The following is a 23,056-nucleotide window of genomic DNA, read 5'->3' as shown; positions in this document are numbered from 1 at the left end:
CGGTCGTGGCATATTCTCAAAGCTGACAATGTTATATCTAGGTTCATTCCTGATAGGCCGTCCATCTCTATCAGACGTTCTAAGAACCTTCGGGACTATCTGGTAAATTCACACCATGAAGGTTCGACAGTCACCACATTTTTGGATGGTCAGATAAGAAGGGGTGGATGTGTCCCCTGTGGTCGGTGTGTAGCATGCCCAAACGTTGAACGGACCGATACATTTTTTGACTCTGAGAGATCTAAGACATATAAAATTAAAAAGGCAATTACATGTACTACAAAATATGTGATCTACTTTGCCACTTGTCCATGTGGACTTATATATGTGGGTATGACTACCCGTCAATTTAAGATACGGATCCGTGAACACGTTTTGGGCATTATAGCTGCGGCCGACCACACGGACACCTCCACCCTAAAGACTATACCACGTCATTTTAAGACATATCATGACTGCAATGTCTCACTATTTAAATTAAGAGGCATTGATTGCATCGTCCCTAATGTACGGGGTGGCAAGTTGGGACTTAAACTTGCCCAAATGGAGTCCCGCTGGATCTGGACCCTTAATACTCTGCACCCTAAAGGATTAAATGAGAGCATAAGTTACTCCTCCTTCCTGTGACCTGCCACCCAGTATAACTAACTATATCCGTATTGGTTCAACAATGTGGTGGTTTGATTTTACAATATGGTTTTATCATGCTTTTACTTACCATCGCTATTTTTTCTGAATATTTTTTAGGAATCTCTTTTCTTGTTTTCCTTATCTTTGGTCTTGGATGTAGTCTGTCTGCTTTTCCTTGGGGGCCGCACTGTTGGTTTGGCTGGTGTTGGCGCTTGGTCTGCATCGGAGTCCACGGGGAGACCGTACAAGCTTGAAGAATCTGGAGGAAAATAGGATATCTATAAGCACTGATCATGTATATACTGTGGATTTATGCATTCTGTGTAGTCTCTTATAATGTTAAATGGAGATATATAATAACAAATAAGTTCTGTCATGATGTAATTATAATAGAGATACTGTCACGCTGTCTCTGTATACTGGAGGTAGGGGGCCTAAGCTGACCCTAAGCTGGGGCCCTGACTAATCCCTCAACCTGGAGGTACTGTTAAAGGTACAGAGGTCCAGGCCACCAGCGTAACCCCTACCTCCTGAGGATCCCTGCACCTAAGTAATCTAGTCCTGAGAAGGACCCCGATCACAACAAAAGAGGACAAGTAATAATATGCCCACACACAGTACTTAGACGAACGAGACAGTACAAGGGAAAAACCAAAACCACCTTGCATACAAAAACTACACAACTACAACAGAGGGAACACCAACGGGAAAGGAGATAAATGATAAAGCGAGGAAGGGAAAAAACACTCCAAATACACTTATCTCAGAAACTCCAAATACCATGATCCGCTCTGTTAGTCTGTATGAAATGCTTTCACCGACACTTCCCAAACAGACCAGCAGGCATTTGAAGGAGTCTCACTACAGCAGCATTGATTGCAGCTGGGCGAGGCTGGACCTCGTCTAGCACAGAGAGAGAGAGAATTAACTCCCTCACTGCCGAAAACACAAAGCACCAAAAAGTCAGCTGCGAGAAGTCAGGCTGTGTAATCGTGACGATCTTCGTGGCGACACACCCGTGACAGTACCCCCCCTTCTACGAGGGGCCTCCGGACCCTCAGGGCCAGGTTTATCCGGGTGAGTCGTGTGGAAGGCCCGAACTAATCGGTCTGCGTTAATATCCGACGCAGGAACCCACATCCTCTCCTCAGGACCATACCCTTTCCAATGAACCAGGTACTGAAGGGACCGTCGATTAAAACGTGAATCGATGACCCTTGATACCTGGAACTCCAAGTTACCATTGACCACCACTGGAGGGGGAGGTAAAGGTGACGGTACCACCGGCGCCACATACCTCTTAAGCAACGATCTGTGGAACACGTTGTGAATTTTAAACGTAGGGGGGAGGTCAAGACGGAATGCCACCGGATTAATAATAGAACTGATTCTGTACGGCCCGATGAACCTGGGACCCAGTTTCCAGGAGGGAACCTTAAGTTTAATATTCCTGGTAGACAACCATACCCGATCGTTCACACTTAGGTCCGGACCAGACACTCTCCTCCTATCAGCCATACGTTTGTATCGGTTCCCCATAGTATTCAGATTCTTCAGCACCCCTCTCCATACTGAAGCGAGTGATGAGGAAAATCGTTCCTCCTCAGGAACCCCCGAAGAGCCCCCCCTACTGAAAGTACAAAACTGGGGGTGAAAACCATATGCCCCAAAAAACGGGGACTTACCAGTGGACTCGCTCCGCCTATTATTAAGAGCAAACTCTGCCAGAGGTAAGAAAGAAGCCCAGTCCTCCTGGTTCTCTGACACAAAACACCGGAGATATGTCTCCAAGCTCTGGTTCATACGTTCCGTCTGACCATTGGTCTGAGGGTGAAAAGCCGATGAGAATGACAAATGCATCCCCCGCCGTGCACAAAACGCCTTCCAGAACTTGGACACAAACTGAGACCCCCGATCAGACACCACATCGGAGGGTACCCCGTGAAGCCTCACAATCTCCCCAATGAACACCTGCGCAAGAGTTTTAGCATTAGGGAGAGCCGGAAGAGCGATAAAATGTGCCATCTTGCTGAACCTGTCCACTACAACGAGTATGACCGTTTTACCCGAAGACGGAGGGAGGTCCGTAATAAAGTCCATAGACAGATGAGTCCAAGGACGCTCCGGGATCTTCAAAGGTAAGAGGGCCCCAGACGGACGGGTATGTGAGGTCTTAGAGCGCGCACAAACCCCACAGGACGCGACAAAAGTTACCACCTCCTTATGTAAGTTAGGCCACCAAAACCGACGCGAGAGGAGATCCACAGTTGCTTTACTCCCCGGGTGTCCTGCCAAAACTGAGTTATGGTGTGCCTCGATCACCTTTTGTCGCAACTGATCTGGAACAAACAGTCTCCCCGGAGGTCCAACAGGGGCGTCCCCCTGAGCCTCCAATACCTCCTCCTCCAGCTCAGAGCATACTGCCGAAACCACCACCCCCTCCTGAAGGATAGGAATCGGGTCGTCCGTATTCCCGGCCCCAGGGAAACTACGAGATAAGGCATCCGCCTTTACATTTTTTGACCCAGGACGATATGTAATGACAAAATTAAACCTGGTAAAAAACAATGACCACCTAGCTTGTCTGGGATTCAGACGTTTCGCGGACTCCAGATATAGCAGGTTCTTGTGATCGGTGATGACGGTGACCGGATGGACTGCCCCCTCCAAAAAATGGCGCCACTCCTCAAAAGCTAACTTAATGGCCAAGAGTTCCCTATTGCCGACATCGTAATTCCTCTCAGCGGACGACAATTTTTTAGAGAAAAAGGCGCACGGATGCCACTTACCAGGGGACGAACCCTGTGACAATACTGCTCCCACCCCTACCTCGGAAGCGTCTACCTCTACAATGAATGGCTGTGACGCATCAGGTTGAATGAGTATGGGTGCCGAGGCAAAACATTTTTTCAAGGAGGAGAATGCTTGACAAGCCTTGTCAGACCACCTAGAAAAATCTGTCCCCTTTTTAGTCATGTCTGTGAGAGGCTTAACCATGGACGAGAAATTACGAATGAACTTCCGGTAATAATTAGCAAACCCCAGGAAACATTGTAGTGCCTTAAGATTCTCTGGCCGATCCCACTCAAGAACTGCCCGCACTTTCCCAGGGTCCATACGAAAACCGGACGCTGAAACCAGGAAGCCTAAAAACTGGAGTTCCTGTACGGCGAACACACACTTTTCCCATTTGGCATACAGTTTATTATCCCGCAAGATCTGTAACACCTGCCTAACGTGCTCCTGATGAGACACCAGATCCGGTGAGTAAATTAAGATATCATCCAGATATATGACAACAAACTGTCCCACCAGGCGGCGAAAAATGTCATTAACAAAGTGTTGGAACACCGCCGGGGCATTAGTCAGACCGAATGGCATGACAAGGTTCTCATAATGCCCCTCCGGAGTGTTAAACGCTGTCTTCCACTCATCCCCCTCCTTCATCCTAATCAGATTGTACGCCCCCCTGAGATCCAACTTAGAGAACCATTTGGCGCCCACGATCTGATTAAAGAGATCGGGAATAAGTGGGAGTGGATACGGATCTCGGACCGTAATCCGATTAAGTTCACGGAAATCCAGGCAAGGGCGTAGGCCTCCATCTTTCTTCTTAACAAAGAAGAACCCCGCAGCCACCGGTGAAGATGAAGGTCTAATATGCCCCTTAGCCAGACTTTCTGAAATATAATCCTTCATGGCCTGCCTCTCAGGACCAGAAAGGTTATACAACCTAGCTTTAGGTAACTTGGCCTCAGGGAGCAGTTTTACAGAACAGTCATACTCGCGATGAGGAGGTAGTTCCTGACACCCTTTCTCCGAGAATACATCCTCAAAGTCCGCCAGAAATGGAGGTAAGACCCAAGGAGTAACCGCACCGATGACCGTGTTCATGCAGTTTTTATTACAGAATTTACTCCATTGGCTTATCTCTCTGGTTTGCCAATTAATAACCAGGTTATGCTTAGTTAACCAAGGAAGGCCCAACACTATAGGAGTGGGAAGACCCTCCAACACGTAGCAAGACAACAGTTCTTTATGTATCGCCCCCACTTGAAGTTTTACGTCATGCACAGCTTGCAAAAAACTTCCCTGACCGAGAGGCCTGGCATCGATCGAGAATATGGGGATGGGTTTAGCCAACTCACTCAATCGCATACCTTGAACCCGGGCAAACCGAGCATCAACCAGATTAGCCCCGGCCCCACTATCCAGAAGAACAGATATCCTCTCAGTTCTCGTACCCATCACCACCTCCGCCGGTACGAGAAACTGAGACGAACCTAGGGACGAAATACCTACTCCCAGATTGCCGTCCACCACACAACCTGGGATCAACAGTTTTCCGACGACTCTTCACTCTGCAAGGGACGGGATGGACACCCGCCAATAAAATGTCCCTCTCTCCCGCAGAAGAAACACCTTCCTGTCTTATGGCGCACCACCGGTCCCCTCCCCCAAAATGATGTCCCTCCTAATTGCATAGGCTCCTCTGGACTGACCAGGGGAACCACCATATGAGGGGACCTTGTAGGAGGTGGAGTCATCACAGGGGGTCGAGTTATCCCGCACCTCTCCCGAAGCCGTCTGTCAACGCGAATAGCCAGGGCCATAGCGGCTTCCAGTGACGCGGGAGAGTCATACTGTGCCAACACATCCTGTAATTTGTCGGATAAACCTTGACAAAACTGGCTCCTAAGTGCCGGGTCATTCCACTGGGTGTCCGTGGCCCACCTACGGAACTCCGAACAGAATTCCTCCGCCGGACGATCTCCCTGCTGGATCCTACGTAACTTAGACTCAGCAAGGGAGATCCGATCTGGGTCATCATATACGAGTCCCAGAGCAGCGAAAAACCTATCCACTGACTGGAGAGCCGGGGAGTCCGGGGGAAGAGAGAACGCCCAAGATTGTGGGTCCCCTTGTAGGAGCGAGATGACAATTCCCACCCTTTGTTCTTCACTCCCCGATGACCGAGGCCGCAGCCGAAAGTACAATTTGCATGCCTCCCGGAAAACAAAAAACTTGTCCCGCCCCCCAGTGAACCTGTCAGGGAGAGCTACTTTAGGTTCTGGTCCGGCTTGCTCCTGAGGATGCAAAACCTTGGACCTAACGTCCGCCAGCTCCATTGACAAACTCTGCAACTGCCGAGCTAGACCGGCTACTGGATCCATGGTAGCTGGAGAAAAACTAAGTGGGTCGGTGAAAATGTCACGCTGTCTCTGTATACTGGAGGTAGGGGGCCTAAGCTGACCCTAAGCTGGGGCCCTGACTAATCCCTCAACCTGGAGGTACTGTTAAAGGTACAGAGGTCCAGGCCGCCAGCGTAACCCCTACCTCCTGAGGATCCCTGCACCTAAGTAATCTAGTCCTGAGAAGGACCCCGATCACAACAAAAGAGGACAAGTAATAATATGCCCACACACAGTACTTAGACGAACGAGACAGTACAAGGGAAAAACCAAAACCACCTTGCATACAAAAACTACACAACTACAACAGAGGGAACACCAACGGGAAAGGAGATAAATGATAAAGCGAGGAAGGGAAAAAACACTCCAAATACACTTATCTCAGAAACTCCAAATACCACGATCCGCTCTGTTAGTCTGTATGAAATGCTTTCACCGACACTTCCCAAACAGACCAGCAGGCATTTGAAGGAGTCTCACTACAGCAGCATTGATTGCAGCTGGGCGAGGCTGGACCTCGTCTAGCACAGAGAGAGAGAGAATTAACTCCCTCACTGCCGAAAACACAAAGCACCAAAAAGTCAGCTGCGAGAAGTCAGGCTGTGTAATCGTGACGATCTTCGTGGCGACACACCCGTGACAGATACACATTGAGTCCTTATTACGTATATGTACTGTCTCCATTGATAGTGGGCCTCTAAATATATTTATATATGAATTGTTTTATCTAAGCTATTGTATGTGGACAATACATGTGATTATACCTGGCTTTAACTATCTAGCCTGTGCTAATGATGTATTTGGTGCTGTGTGACCCAGAGTGAAGTCTATGTACATTTAGCTTTTCCCCTCCTTGTATTGATAAATAGATGCTACTACCTAACTATTCTTGTATTGGTTCCACTATTATGTGGTTTTCTCTTCTGACTTTTTTTCTTCTGTTTGTTTAAAAAGGAATATGGGGACCGAGCACGCATGCGTGCTATGTGGCTCTGGAGGCCCGCCCGCTCTCTGTGTCTTTAGTGATACCCGATGCAGAGGTCTGTGTCTGGGTGTCATGTGATGCGGACGCTGGCTGGCGTCTTGGGCTCCATGGCGACGCATGCGTCACTTCCGGTCTCCTGCCGGCATTCCCGCGTTCATTGAGACATTCGGGCTATTTCCGCCTTGCGGCTACTCGTCGTATATAAAGCATGGCAGTTCCCCCTCACCCATATACCCCCTGACGAAGGGTGACCGAAACGCGCGTTGGGGTATCCGTCCCGCGTGTGCGCTCTCCTCACACAGTCCTCCACTACTGAATGCTTTCTTGATTTCCCTGTGACGTGGGCTCTAACTCCTTGGTACGTACTGGATATATTCTGGGGAATATACATACACATGGGAGTCATTTAATGTATTGGATCGTATTTTATCCCAATGTCATAGGGATCCTTTTATAAACATTATTATATATACATTTATTGTGGTAATATTATGCAGAGTTGATCTCCCCCTTTTTTTTCCTTTTTTTTTCTTTTCTCCTTCCCCCTCCTTTCCCCTACCCTCCTTCCTTTTCTTTTCCTTCCCCCTTTCCTTCTCCTTTTCTCTTTCCCCCCCCCTCCCCTCCCCCCTCCCTTCTCCCCCCTCCCCTCCCCCCTCCCTTCTCCCCCCTCTCTCTCTTTTGTTTTTCTCTATGGTGATGTCTCCTCTGTTTGGATATGTTTGTAATCTCATGATGTACTTTTTGACTAGTGGGGCACTTTGTGCGGAGTTTATCATGCGGGGCGGGATGTGGTTTTAACCCTCTTTGTTGTACTTTTTCCATTTCCCCCATTGTGCACATGATTATATTTAATAAACTTTGCTATTTTGCTTAATTTGTGGCCCCTCTATCGTTTTTTCTCTTTTTTGGTGTCTTATACGTTTTTTGACGATGGGGCATATATAGTCCAGTATAGGTAGTGTCAATTGGTATAAATAATATTTGTATAATTACTTTGAGAATATACCTGATTTTGGGTTATTTCACTACCTTTCCTCCATGAATTGTATTTTTTATACTGTTTGTGCTGTGTTTTGCACAGGTCTTTCACTTCTTGGTACTATGGACTACAAGGCCAAGGAAAAGTCTTGGCTGTCACAGATTGATCAGGCATTTGGGGGTAATGTGACGGATAATGACGGGGTGGCTGATCAGGGATGGGAGGATAAATCATTGGCAATTCAGAAATTACTTATAAAAAGAACAATACTATGGTGGAACAGAGCATTCCTAGGGAAATACATCACTCGCCAAATGATCCCACGTGGACTACGTATACGGGTGACTCCCACATTTTTGGTGGATGATGAATCCTTTACTAAGAAATGGGGGGAGACATGCACTAACTGCTCTCTGACATTGATGCAACTCTTGGTGGATCTTAACTCTCAATCCATCATGAAATTGGATGCACAAATAGACACGGCACAAGCGGACTTTCATTCCAAATGTCCACCTGAAAAAATTCCCAACTTTGATCTACAAATTGATAAAATGTTGGACTCCACAGTCAAGAAGATTCAAGACACACAGATGTCTAAATTTAGTAGAGACATGAGAGACTACCACCTTAAAAAGGTATACTTCTGGCGCAAGTCTGGATCGCAGGTCCTTAATCCTTTGCGTAAATTATCAAACTCTTCTGTTACATCTCTGAGTGATCAATCTGAAGCCACCTCTTCATCAATGATAACAAGGTCTGGTACTTCCAACAAAAGAGTGCGGGAAGCCAATTTCCACCCCTACAAACGTCAAGAATATAAATCACCAGACCATAAGAGGAATGACTTCAAGGTAATTAATCTTAGTGATCATGTTCTGACAGATTTTGATATGTTGCTTTTATGTAAGGGATTATCATTTGCTCCAGCTGCCCAATTTGATGCCTTTACAGCAATTAAAGACCTGCATATATTTGCAAGGGCGTTGATTTTTAAGAGGCATTTTTTTGATGGTAGTCTCCATGATCTCTTTCCTACAGAGGAGGAACAGGCTGCGGTGAGAATACTGGAGGACCTGTCTATTGAGCATAACACTCCAATTGGAGGTAAGATTCCAGACTCTATACGGCCCCGGTCTAGGAAATTTCCTCCCCTTACATCATGTACTAATGTGGACCTTTTTGTTAAGATTGTCGCGGATGAATTTTTGGCGGTTCCTCGCCATATCTCACGCGACAACCTGACTAAAGGTGAACGGGATAGATTGGATGTGTTACAAAAACTGCCGGGTATTGTAATCAAGCCGGCAGACAAAGGGGGCAATATTGTTGTGTGGCCAACATCAATGTATGAGAAAGAGGCGTATCGACAACTAAATAATAAGACCTGCTACAAAAAGCTAACGTATAACCCTCTCATCTCATATACGTCTGAATTGAAGTCGATTGTTAATCGGGCTGTAGTAGATCAAACTATTATCCAGGAATTGGCTTCTGCCCTCTTGATTACTGAACCTACAATTCCCACATTTTATCTATTACCCAAGATCCATAAGGATGCTTCCACACCTCCTGGCCGTCCAATCATCTCAGGAGTAGGCAATTTCCTGGAACATGTCAATAGATGGATTGACTCGCATCTGCAGCCGCTAGTTGAGTGCCTGCCCTCCTTCCTTAGAGACACTGGTGATCTATTGAGGAAGGTTGATGGATTGTACATTGAGGGCGACACGGTCCTGGTGACTGCGGATGTGGAGTCCCTCTACACGAACATTAGACACGTGGATGGTCTCTCGGCTGTTCAGTTTTTTCTCGATACTTCGACACTACCAGTACCACTAAGGAGACTTATCTGTGAGTTGCTTGAATTCACCCTCAATCATAGTTTCTTCACATTTAAGGGGTCCTTTTTCCTGCAGCTCCAGGGGACAGCCATGGGCGCGGCTTTTGCGCCCGCCTATGCTAATCTGTTCCTGGGTCTGTGGGAAAGGGACCTCTGCCTGTCAGATCATGGGGGGGCGATGGACCGCATCCTAATTTGGACGCGCTACATCGATGATGTCTTCATGATCTGGCAGGGCTCAGTAGCATCATTACAAGCATTCATGAGTAAATTGAATCTTAATAATTGTAATATTCATATTACTTATCAATTCAATTCATATAAAGTTGATTTTTTGGATGTCTCCCTTAGTAGGGATGACTCCAATTGTCTTCAAACTACTGTATTTCGTAAGCCTACATCTACAAATATGCTTTTGCATGCTACATCCTCACACCCTGAATATATGGTTCGGTCGGTACCGGTGGGACAGTTCCTCCGGATTCGGAGGATCTGCTCCACCGATGCCGAATTTGAGAGCCAAGCCTTGGAACTTAAGGAGAAATTCTATGCTAGAGGATATAGCCGTCGTACGATCAAGAGGGCATACAACAGGGCAAAATTTTCGTCTCGGCATAGTCTAATATATGGTGGCCGAACCAAAAGAAGTGATGAACAAGTGCGGTTTGTCACCAATTTTCATTGTCAATTTCATCGTATGAGAAATATCCTCGCTCGGTCGTGGCATATTCTCAAAGCTGACAATGTTATATCTAGGTTCATTCCTGATAGGCCGTCCATCTCTATCAGACGTTCTAAGAACCTTCGGGACTATCTGGTAAATTCACACCATGAAGGTTCGACAGTCACCACATTTTTGGATGGTCAGATAAGAAGGGGTGGATGTGTCCCCTGTGGTCGGTGTGTAGCATGCCCAAACGTTGAACGGACCGATACATTTTTTGACTCTGAGAGATCTAAGACATATAAAATTAAAAAGGCAATTACATGTACTACAAAATATGTGATCTATTTTGCCACTTGTCCATGTGGACTTATATATGTGGGTATGACTACCCGTCAATTTAAGATACGGATCCGTGAACACGTTTTGGGCATTATAGCTGCGGCCGACCACACGGACACCTCCACCCTAAAGACTATACCACGTCATTTTAAGACATATCATGACTGCAATGTGTCACTATTTAAAATAAGAGGCATTGATTGCATCGTCCCTAATGTACGGGGTGGCAAGTTGGGACTTAAACTTGCCCAAATGGAGTCCCGCTGGATCTGGACCCTTAATACTCTGCACCCTAAAGGATTAAATGAGAGCATAAGTTACTCCTCCTTCCTGTGACCTGCCACCCAGTATAACTAACTATATCCGTATTGGTTCAACAATGTGGTGGTTTGATTTTACAATATGGTTTTATCATGCTTTTACTTACCATCGCTATTTTTTCTGAATATTTTTTAGGAATCTCTTTTCTTGTTTTCCTTATCTTTGGTCTTGGATGTAGTCTGTCTGCTTTTCCTTGGGGGCCGCACTGTTGGTTTGGCTGGTGTTGGCGCTTGGTCTGCATCGGAGTCCACGGGGATACCGTACAAGCTTGAAGAATCTGGAGGAAAATAGGATATCTATAAGCACTGATCATGTATATACTGTGGATTTATGCATTCTGTGTAGTCTCTTATAATGTTAAATGGAGATATATAATAACAAATAAGTTCTGTCATGATGTAATTATAATAGAGATACACATTGAGTCCTTATTACGTATATGTACTGTCTCCATTGATAGTGGGCCTCTAAATATATTTATATATGAATTGTTTTATCTAAGCTATTGTATGTGGACAATACATGTGATTATACCTGGCTTTAACTATCTAGCCTGTGCTAATGATGCATTTGGTGCTGTGTGACCCAGAGTGAAGTCTATGTACATTTAGCTTTTCCCCTCCTTGTATTGATAAATAGATGCTACTACCTAACTATTCTTGTATTGGTTCCACTATTATGTGGTTTTCTCTTCTGACTTTTTTTCTTCTGTTTGTTTAAATAGGAATATGGGGACCGAGCACGCATGCGTGCTATGTGGCTCTGGAGGCCCGCCCGCTCTCTGTGTCTTTAGTGATACCCGATGCAGAGGTCTGTGTCTGGGTGTCATGTGATGCGGACGCTGGCTGGCGTCTTGGGCTCCATGGCGACGCATGCGTCACTTCCGGTCTCCTGCCGGCATTCCCGCGTTCATTGAGACATTCGGGCTATTTCCGCCTTGCGGCTACTCGTCGTATATAAAGCATGGCAGTTCCCCCTCACCCATATACCCCCTGATGAAGGGTGACCGAAACGCGCGTTGGGGTATCCGTCCCGCGTGTGCGCTCTCCTCACACAGTCCTCCACTACTGAATGCTTTCTTGATTTCCCTGTGACGTGGGCTCTAACTCCTTGGTACGTACTGGATATATTCTGGGGAATATACATACACATGGGAGTCATTTAATGTATTGGATCGTATTTTATCCCAATGTCATAGGGATCCTTTTATAAACATTATTATATATACATTTATTGTGGTAATATTATGCAGAGTTGATCTCCCCCTTTTTTTTCCTTTTTTTTTTTTTTTTCTTTTCTCCTTCCCCCCCCCTTCCCCCTCCTTTCCCCTACCCTCCTTCCTTTTCTTTTCCTTCCCCCTTTCCTTCTCCTTTTCTCTTTTCCCCCCCCCCCTCCCCTACCCCCTCCCTTCTCCCCCCTCTCTCTCTTTTGTTTTTCTCTATGGTGATGTCTCCTCTGTTTGGATATGTTTGTAATCTCGTGATGTACTTTTTGACTAGTGGGGCACTTTGTGCGGAGTTTGTCATGCGGGGCGGGATGTGGTTTTAACCCTCTTTGTTGTACTTTTTCCATTTCCCCCATTGTGCACATGATTATATTTAATAAACTTTGCTATTTTGCTTAATTTGTGGCCCCTCTATCGTTTTTTCTGTTTTTTGGTGTCTTATACGTTTTTTGACGATGGGGCATATATAGTCCAGTATAGGTAGTGTCAATTGGTATAAATAATATTTGTATAATTACTTTGAGAATATACCTGATTTTGGGTTATTTCACTACCTTTCCTCCATGAATTGTATTTTTTATACTGTTTGTGCTGTGTTTTGCACAGGTCTTTCACTTCTTGGTACTATGGACTACAAGGCCAAGGAAAAGTCTTGGCTGTCACAGATTGATCAGGCATTTGGGGGTAATGTGACGGATAATGACAGGGTGGCTGATCAGGGATGGGAGGATAAATCATTGGCAATTCAGAAATTACTTATAAAAAGAACAAAACTATGGTGGAACAGAGCATTCCTAGGGAAATATGTGGCACCCCAGGGGTCTGGTTTTCCACAGTAACAGCAATGTTATGTCTGAGAGCAGGTGGGAGGTCTCTTGGTCAGGGATCCTATGCATGCCACACCTTCTGCCCAGTCCTGGGAGGGGAAGAACTTCCCCTATAAAAACCTAGGGCTGAGGCAGGGTGAGTGAGTAGAGAAGAAGCAGAGAAAAGAAGCAAATATAGGAAGAAACAACAGGAGCTCTGTGGGAGCAGTGTTACAAGGAGTCAGGGGCTGGCAGCTACAGAGCTCGCCCTGACTGAGAAGTTATCACCGGACCCGGAGTCTGAGGCTGTGGGGACTAACTCCTATCCAGCAGCAGAAACCGACCGGCAGGGGATTGCAGGTCCTCTGGCCCAGAAACCCGAAGGCCCCGAGTCACCGGCCATACGGGTGAGCACCACACGGTACACTCAGGGACGTGGGCTACTTATACCCGCCTCTAGCAAGGTAGCCAGAAGAGTATCGTTAGTTTGGGAGGCCTACAACTCCGCCTGGCCAGGGGAGATCCCATCTGCTCAAGGACTGACCAGGCCCCAATCGCTAGCCAGTACTCCGGGAGGGTCTATCTTTGTCACCAGTAAAGACCCTGAACTACACAGTACCGTCTCCGAGTGGTTCCTGCTACCCCCATCATCCACGTCGGCTGCCCTGAGGCCATACCCCTCCCGTTGGGGGTTATACTATCACGCTGCACATTCCTACCACCGGCCTCAGCGGTCTGCCCTGCAGCAGCAGCTCCCTGGCTGCACTCAACGGGTGGCGTAGTCGTCCAACATCTACCGCTAAAACAGCGCCACTTAGTCTGACTCCCTGGGCACGGACCGGATCACCGCCACGAGACTACAACCCTCAACAGATCCGGCTCCGGGTAAGCTCCCGCGTGCGCAACGCAGCGCGACACAGGCCCAGGGGCGCGTCAACTTTTGGCGTAGTCGGCAGGATTTCGTGCCCGCAACCACCGGGTACTGCGTGCCTGAAAAAGACTGTTCAAACTTACCTGTGGTGAAGATTCCCGCCATCCGGCGCCATCTTCCGCTTCCTTCCCGCCATCGGTGGAGTTTTCACGCCATCCGGCGCCATCTTCAGCCTTCTTCCCGCCATACGTGGAGTTTTCCCGCCATTGGACGCCATCTTGAGGACGCCGCGCGGGAAGAAGAGGGGCGTGGACTCCGAAAGCGCGCGAGAACTGAAGCCCCGCCTCACGTCTGGACGTTGCGTAAGGTCCTGGAAGGAGCCCAGCAGACGCCGACGTCACAGGAGCGCGACGGAAGGTCCTCAACCCTGACGATCCACTGCGGAGCCGCGGCCTACGGAAGAGGATCATCGCAAGGTAGGCCACGGTCCACTAGGGGGGAGAAGGATGTCGGATACGGAGGAGAGCTTCACCGCTCCAACCCCCGCCAGCGCCACCGCTGTTGCGGTCATGCCTTTCACCATGCCCTATATCCCCGGGGCAGCCTGGCTACCCCAGTACTCAGGGGAGTCACATACCCTGCAGGACTTTAGAGAAAAACTGGATAGCCTCTTCCAGGTGTACCCCCTCACAGAAGAGCAAAAAGTAAGCATCCTGGTGGCCCAATTAACCGGGGCAGCCCAAAGGGAGGTAAAGTCCTGGCCACCTGGGGGAGGACTGTCGCAGGGATACTAACCCGGCTGAGGGACACCTTTGATACCCGCACCTCAGCCGAGATCAAGCTTAGATTCTACGGGTGCAAACAGCGGGCACATGAGAGTATAAGGGACTATGCCCTGAACCTACAAGAGGCCCTGAGAGCCATTAAGCAGACCGACCCTGACGGCGTGGGAGACGAGGACAGGCTGTTAACTGAACAATTTATAGAGGGTTTATATTGCAATGCCCACCGAACCCAGTTGCGGGCAATGGCCTTACAGGACCCTCATCTGGGATTTGCACAGTTCAAGGACAGAGCCATCCGGGTGCTCCGAGAACCGGCACCAGGTGGCGTTGTGACCCACAGACGCCCCACTACCACCTACCACCAGGAGGCGGCGCCCTTGTCGGCAGGGCCTGTGGGAGCTGATGCGCAGGCTTTGAACAATGACTCGGCTCCAGACCTGCACCATCAGGTCCAAGAGCTAGCTAAAAGCGTTGCTGCGCTAACCCGAACTGTGCAGTCTTTACAGGTTTCCACTCCAGGGAAGATCCAGCTGGCATCCGGACCGGAGGACATCCCGTGGCGTCGACCAAGGAGGACCCCACCGGCCAGAGGAAGACCCAGCGACCGATACAACGAGGACGGACGACCCATCTGCCGCCGCTGTAATCAACCCGGACATATGGCAAGGTACTGTCCTTTAAACTGGCACAACCTAGGGTAGAGGGCCAACCCCTAGGAAAAAGATCATCAGGCCCATCAAACTGGCGCGACAAATATGTGGGAGGACGTCCAGTCTTGCCTGTGGTACTGGATGGCATTCCTATGAGTGCCCTACTGGACACCGGGTCACAGGTCACCACCATCCTGTACGTGCTCTTCAAGCAGTACTGGAATGACTCGGATATTACCCGCTACCCCGACAACGACTTGAGTATCATCGCCAGCAATGGTCAGCCCGTGCCACAAATCGGATTTAAAGAGGTGACCATTAAAATTGGTAGAGTTGAACTGGCAGCACAGGGACTGATCATTGTAGACATTGACAAACACGAGAGTCACCCAAAGATAACTCTAGGAACTAATGTAATTGAAAATTGTCTTGCAGAGGTGATTTTCCTTTTACAGCAGGTTGCCAAGAACGCCAGCTCCGGCGAGCAGCGAGTGCTCCAAAAAGAGATCCGGGCACTGATGCGACGGCAACAGGTGGAACTCTCCGGCGGTGAGATTGGTAGCGTGAGAATGTGTGACCCTTTCCCTATTGCCATGCCCCCAAAAAGTGAAATGATGATTTGGTGCCGGGCAGCTATTGGTCTGAGAGGTAGAGATTACCAGGCAATGGTAGAACCAGTTTACTCAGACAGTAGGCCCACCATCTTGACAGCACGGGGGGTGGTTAATGTACGCCATGGGAGGGTGCCCGTTCGCATAATAAATATCGGGAAGAGGGAAGTGTACCTGCCCCGGTATGCCACGCTAGCCAAATTATATACCATTAACCAAAATGCTATACAATCTGTGGAACCCTTGCCTCCATCTCACCCGGAGGAAGGTAACGGCTCTAAGAAAACAATGGAGGACTGGTGTCAGCAACTACATTTGGGTACTGACTCCACTCCCTCACATCAGAAACAGGGAGTCTATCGGGTGGTTCAAGAGTACGAGAGAGTGTTTAGTAAACACCCGTTAGACTTCGGGCGAGTCAAGGGGGTAGAACACCACATCCCCACGGGAGACCATCCTCCCATAAAAGAGAGGTATCGACCCGTACCCCCTGCACACTACCAACACGCCAAGGGGATGCTTAGAGACATGAAGGAGGCTGGGGTGATCAGGGATAGCTGTAGCCCCTGGGCAGCTCCACTAGTCTTAGTCAAAAAGAAAGACAACACCATGAGGATGTGTGTAGATTACCGGAAAATCAACCGTATCACACACAAGGATGCGTACCCCTTACCACGGATAGAGGAGTCTTTGGCTGCTTTAAGATCTGCTAACTTCTTCTCTACCTTGGATCTCACTAGTGGGTACTGGCAGGTTCCTGTAGCAGAGGCGGACCGGGAGAAGACCGCATTCACCACCCCGATGGGACTTAGCGAGTTTACCTGCATGCCGTTCGGACTCTGCAACGCACCAGGAACCTTCCAACGATTAATGGAGTGCTGTCTGGGCCATAGAAACTTCGAGACGGTCCAGTTGTACCTGGACGATGTCATCGTATATTCTAAGACTTATGAGGACCACCTGAAACACCTGGCGGAAGTGTTCGAAGCTCTGGCAAGCTACGGCCTAAAGGTGAAACCCTCCAAGTGTCACCTCCTGAAACCAAGGGTGCAGTACCTGGGACACGTAGTGAGCGCTGACGGAGTGGCTCCCGACCCTGATAAGATCACCGCAATTAAGGAATGGCCAAGTCCCTCCAGTGTAAAGGAAGTGCGGCAGTTCCTCGGGTTGGTAGGCTACTACCGCAGGTTCATCCCCGGTTTCACCAAAAAGGCAGCTCCTATGCAGGACCTCCTGATAGGCCAGTCCCGGAAGGCCAAGAACCAGAAGCCGCCCTTCAGATGGGAGAAGTTGGAAGAGGAGTCCTTCCGCCAGCTGAAGATGGCCCTCACGGGGGATGAAATCCTGGCGTACCCGGATTACAGCCAGCCCTTTATCCTCTACACCGACGCAAGTAACATCGGGCTAGGAGCCGTGCTGTCCCAGATCCAGCAGGGGAAAGAACGAGTAATCGCTTACGCCAGCCGAAAACTGCGACCCACCGAGAGAAACCCTGAGAATTACAGCTCATTTAAGCTAGAGTTCCTGGCAGTGGTGTGGGCAGTCACCGAACGCTTTAAGCACTACCTCGCTTCTTCCCGGTTCGTCGTGTACACGGATAACAACCCGTTGACACACCTGGACACAGCAAGACTCGGTGCCTTAGAGCAGAGATGGATGGCCCGTCTGTCCAACTACGAGTTCACAATCAAATACCGGGCAGGACGCTCCAATACCAACGCGGACGCCCTGTCCAGGATGCCAAACCTACCGGACGTAGGAGAAGATCCAGAGGGACTGGAAGAAGTCGAACTCCCTGCGTTCCACCGGCATGGGACTATCCAGTATTCCCACCGGGTAAGGAATAAGCAAGCCGCTACGTTTAACCCCTTGCCTCACTACAACTGGGAGGAAACGCAAGACAGTGACCCTGCCGTCCGACTGGTGAAGGAGATGCTGACTCGGCCAGAGGCTCGCCTTGACCCAGACGCTCCGGAGGAAGCCAAGCAACTGTGGGCTGAGAAGAGTGGACTGTTCCTTTATAAGGGGAAGTTGTGCCGCAGAATGGTTAACTCCCGGACGCATGAACTAATCTGGCAAGTAGTGGTGCCACGAAGAGACGCAGCCATGGTGATGGAGGCATACCACGACGGGGCTGGACACTTCGGATGGAAGAAGCTGGAGTTCCTGCTGCGCGAGCGGTTCCACTGGGTAGGCATGAGGGGAACCATCGAGAGGTGGTGCAGAGACTGTGGCCCGTGCAACCTAAGAAGGAAGGACCGTGCCAGCCAGAAGACTCCCCTGCAGTCCATCGTCACCCGGCAGCCGTTGGAACTGGTAGCCTTGGATCATGTAAAACTGACCCCAAGCAGAAGTGGCTACGTCTACGCACTAACCACCGTGGATCACTACTCCCGGTTCTTGGTTGTCGTCCCCGTCAAGGACTTAACAGCTCGAACAGCAGCGAGAGCCTTCCAGAAGCATTTCTGCCGTCCACACGGGTACCCGGACCAAGTGATGACAGACCAGGGACCTGCCTTTGAAGCGGAGGTCTTCCAAGAATTCTGCACTCTGTATGGCTGCCGGAAGATAAGGACGACACCCTATCATCCGCAAACTAATGGACTTTGTGAGAAAATGAACCAGGTGGTAATGGATCTTCTGAAAACGTTGCCCCTGGAAGAACGCAGTCTGTGGCCTGAGAAGCTGCCCGATCTGGTGGACCTATACAACCACATCCCGGTAGGTTCCACCAACTGTACCCCGGCTTACCTAATGAGGGCGAGACCTGGTAAGTTACCTGTTGACCTGGAAATGGGAGTCCTGACACCTGAGGACACTTCACCAGAAGCAGACTGGGACACAGAGAGGCAGCAGCAGTACCGGAGAGTACAGGAGAGCGTGGAGCGAAGTCTCTGTCAGGCTAGGGAAAGACAAGAGAAAACTTACAACCAGTATGCTCCCGCTGTTCCCCTGGTACCCGGAGAGCAGGTCTTGAAGAGAAAAAGACGGCTCCTCCACAAGTTGGACGACCAGTGGGAGAAGGACCCGTACACCGTACTGCCCTCAAGCCACGACAACTCAAAGGTCTGTACCATCAGTAAAGACGGAGGGGAAACCACAACCATTGTATCCCGGGATCACCTGAAGAAGTGTCCCGAACAGCTACGGAACCCTGAAGAGGAACAAGAAGACCCTCGACCCGTAGAGGAAAGGGAAGACATGGTTAATACTGTGCTCGGAGACTTCCCTCGGTCTTGGACTCAAGTCAATGGTGCAGTTGTGGTACCCGTACTCACCTTCCTCCAACCAGCATCCCAAGCACCTACGGAGCAACAGGTAGAGCTGGAAGAACAGCCGGTCCAGGAGGCAGAAGACCCCACACCAGCAGACCAGGAGGATCAACCCTCTGCTTGCAGTGAGCCTGCCATATCCCTAGTGAGCCAAAGGGCCCGTAGACCGCTGCCCAGTTTACCCTTAACAGCTCCTACACCCTGTAGTTCAGGGCCAGACAGTCAGCTCCGTAGGTCCACTAGGGCCACTAGAGGCCAGTTACCTGCACGTTGGAGGATTTGAAGTGTATAAATTGTTTTATTTGTGGTTAGCTGTTTATTGTTGCTTGTGTATAATTATGTGTTTCTAGTTATTTTTAGGAGTCCTTGGTGGATTTACCGGGAATCCTTTGTACATAGTTGGAGCGTAACCCAGGACGGACTAAAGACTGTTAAGGACTCGGGGCAGGACAGACCCCTACCTGGTTACGTCTCCCTGTTTTGGTGAAATGGACACCTTGCTTTCTTCAAAGACTGCACCCGGTTACGGACATGCCGTGACCACCTTTATGTGTTTTTTATTGTTATTGTTATATCTTGTTATGTTTTTCTAAAATATGTTTAGTCCCGGAGTACTAAATTTCACTAGGGGGGAATGTGGCACCCCAGGGGTCTGGTTTTCCACAGTAACAGCAATGTTATGTCTGAGAGCAGGTGGGAGGTCTCTTGGTCAGGGATCCTATGCATGCCACACCTCCTGCCCAGTCCTGGGAGGGGAAGAACTTCCCCTATAAAACCTAGGGCTGAGGCAGGGTGAGTGAGTAGAGAAGAAGCAGAGAAAAGAAGCAAATATAGGAAGAAACAACAGGAGCTCTGTGGGAGCAGTGTTACAAGGAGTCAGGGGCTGGCAGCTACAGAGCTCGCCCTGACTGAGAAGTTATCACCGGACCCGGAGTCCGAGGCTGTGGGGACTAACTCCTATCCAGCAGCAGAAACCGACCGGCAGGGGATTGCAGGTCCTCTGGCCCAGAAACCCGAAGGCCCCGAGTCACCGGCCATACGGGTGAGCACCACACGGTACACTCAGGGACGTGGGCTACTTATACCCGCCTCTAGCAAGGTAGCCAGAAGAGTATCGTTAGTTTGGGAGGCCTACAACTCCGCCTGGCCAGGGGAGATCCCATCTGCTCAAGGACTGACCAGGCCCCAATCGCTAGCCAGTACTCCGGGAGGGTCTATCTTTGTCACCAGTAAAGACCCTGAACTACACAGTACCGTCTCCGAGTGGTTCCTGCTACCCCCATCATCCACGTCGGCTGCCCTGAGGCCATACCCCTCCCGTTGGGGGTTATACTATCACGCTGCACAATCCTACCACCGGCCTCAGCGGTCTGCCCTGCAGCAGCAGCTCCCTGGCTGCACTCAACGGGTGGCGTAGTCGTCCAACATCTACCGCTAAAACAGCGCCACTTAGTCTGACTCCCTGGGCACGGACCGGATCACCGCCACGAGACTACAACCCTCAACAGATCCGGCTCCGGGTAAGCTCCCGCGTGCGCAACGCAGCGCGACACAGGCCCAGGGGCGCGTCAAATACATCACTCGCCAAATGATCCCACGTGGACTACGTATACGGGTGACTCCCACATTTTTGGTGGATGATGAATCCTTTACTAAGAAATGGGAGGAGACATGCACTAACTGCTCTCTGACATTGATGCAACTCTTGGTGGATCTTAACTCTCAATCCATCATGAAATTGGATGCACAAATAGACACGGCACAAGCGGACTTTCATTCCAAATGTCCACCTGAAAAAATTCCCAACTTTGATCTACAAATTGATAAAATGTTGGACTCCACAGTCAAGAAGATTCAAGACACACAGATGTCTAAATTTAGTAGAGACATGAGAGACTACCACTTTAAAAAGGTATACTTCTGGCGCAAGTCTGGATCGCAGGTCCTTAATCCTTTGCGTAAATTATCAAACTCTTCTGTTACACCTCTGAGTGATCAATCTGAAGCCTCCTCTTCATCAATGATGACAAGGTCTGGTACTTCCAACAAAAGAGTGCGGGAAGCCAATTTCCACCCCTACAAACGTCAAGAATATAAATCACCAGACCATAAGAGGAATGACTTCAAGGTAATTAATCTTAGTGATCATGTTCTGACAGATTTTGATATGTCGCTTTTATGTAAGGGATTATCATTTGCTCCAGCTGCCCAATTTGATGCCTTTACAGCAATTAAAGACCTGCATATATTTGCAAGGGCGTTGATTTTTAAGAGGCATTTTTTTGATGGTAGTCTCCATGATCTCTTTCCTACAGAGGAGGAACAGGCTGCGGTGAGAATACTGGAGGACCTGTCTATTGAGCATAACACTCCAATTGGAGGTAAGATTCCAGACTCTATACGGCCCCGGTCTAGGAAATTTCCTCCCCTTACATCATGTACTAATGTGGACCTTTTTGTTAAGATTGTCGCGGATGAATTTTTGGCGGTTCCTCGCCATATCTCACGCGACAACCTGACTAAAGGTGAACGGGATAGATTGGATGTGTTACAAAAACTGCCGGGTATTGTAATCAAGCCGGCAGACAAAGGGGGCAATATTGTTGTGTGGCCAACATCAATGTATGAGAAAGAGGCGTATCGACAACTAAATAATAAGACCTGCTACAAAAAGCTAACGTATAACCCTCTCATCTCATATATGTCTGAATTGAAGTCGATTGTTAATCGGGCTGTAGTAGATCAAACTATTACCCAGGAATTGGCTTCTGCCCTCTTGATTACTGAACCTACAATTCCCACATTTTATCTATTACCCAAGATCCATAAGGATGCTTCCACACCTCCTGGCCGTCCAATCATCTCAGGAGTAGGCAATTTCCTGGAACATGTCAATAGATGGATTGACTCGCATCTGAAGCCGCTAGTTGAGTGCCTGCCCTCCTTCCTTAGAGACACTGGTGATCTATTGAGGAAGGTTGATGGATTGTACATTGAGGGCGACACGGTCCTGGTGACTGCGGATGTGGAGTCCCTCTACACGAACATTAGACACGTTGATGGTCTCTCGGCTGTTCAGTTTTTTCTCGATACTTCGACACTACCAGTACCACTAAGGAGACTTATCTGTGAGTTGCTTGAATTCACCCTCAATCATAGTTTCTTCACATTTAAGGGGTCCTTTTTCCTGCAGCTCCAGGGGACAGCCATGGGCGCGGCTTTTGCGCCCGCCTATGCTAATCTGTTCCTGGGTCTGTGGGAAAGGGACCTCTGCCTGTCAGATCATGGGGGGGCGATGGACCGCGTCCTCCTTTGGACGCGCTACATCGATGATGTCTTCATGATCTGGCAGGGCTCAGTAGCATCATTACAAGCATTCATGAGTAAATTGAATCTTAATAATTGTAATATTCATATTACTTATCAATTCAATTCATATAAAGTTGATTTTTTGGATGTCTCCCTTAGTAGGGATGACTCCAATTGTCTTCAAACTACTGTATTTCGTAAGCCTACATCTACAAATATGCTTTTGCATGCTACATCCTCACACCCTGAATATATGGTTCGGTCGGTACCGGTGGGACAGTTCCTCCGGATTCGGAGGATCTGCTCCATCGATGCCGAATTTGAGAGCCAAGCCTTGGAACTTAAGGAGAAATTCTATGCTAGAGGATATAGCCGTCGTACGATCAAGAGGGCATACAACAGGGCAAAATTTTCGTCTCGGCATAGTCTAATATATGGTGGCCGAACCAAAAGAAGTGATAAACAAGTGCGGTTTGTCACCAATTTTCATTGTCAATTTCATCGTATGAGAAATATCCTCGCTCGGTCGTGGCATATTCTCAAAGCTGACAATGTTATATCTAGGTTCATT

Source organism: Phyllobates terribilis, unplaced genomic scaffold (genome assembly GCF_046119375.1).
Source record: "Phyllobates terribilis strain yellow unplaced genomic scaffold, ASM4611937v1 Scaffold_2__4_contigs__length_985480577, whole genome shotgun sequence".
NCBI classification, from domain to species: Eukaryota; Metazoa; Chordata; class Amphibia; order Anura; family Dendrobatidae; genus Phyllobates; species Phyllobates terribilis.
Note: the sequence above shows the minus strand (reverse complement) of the source record.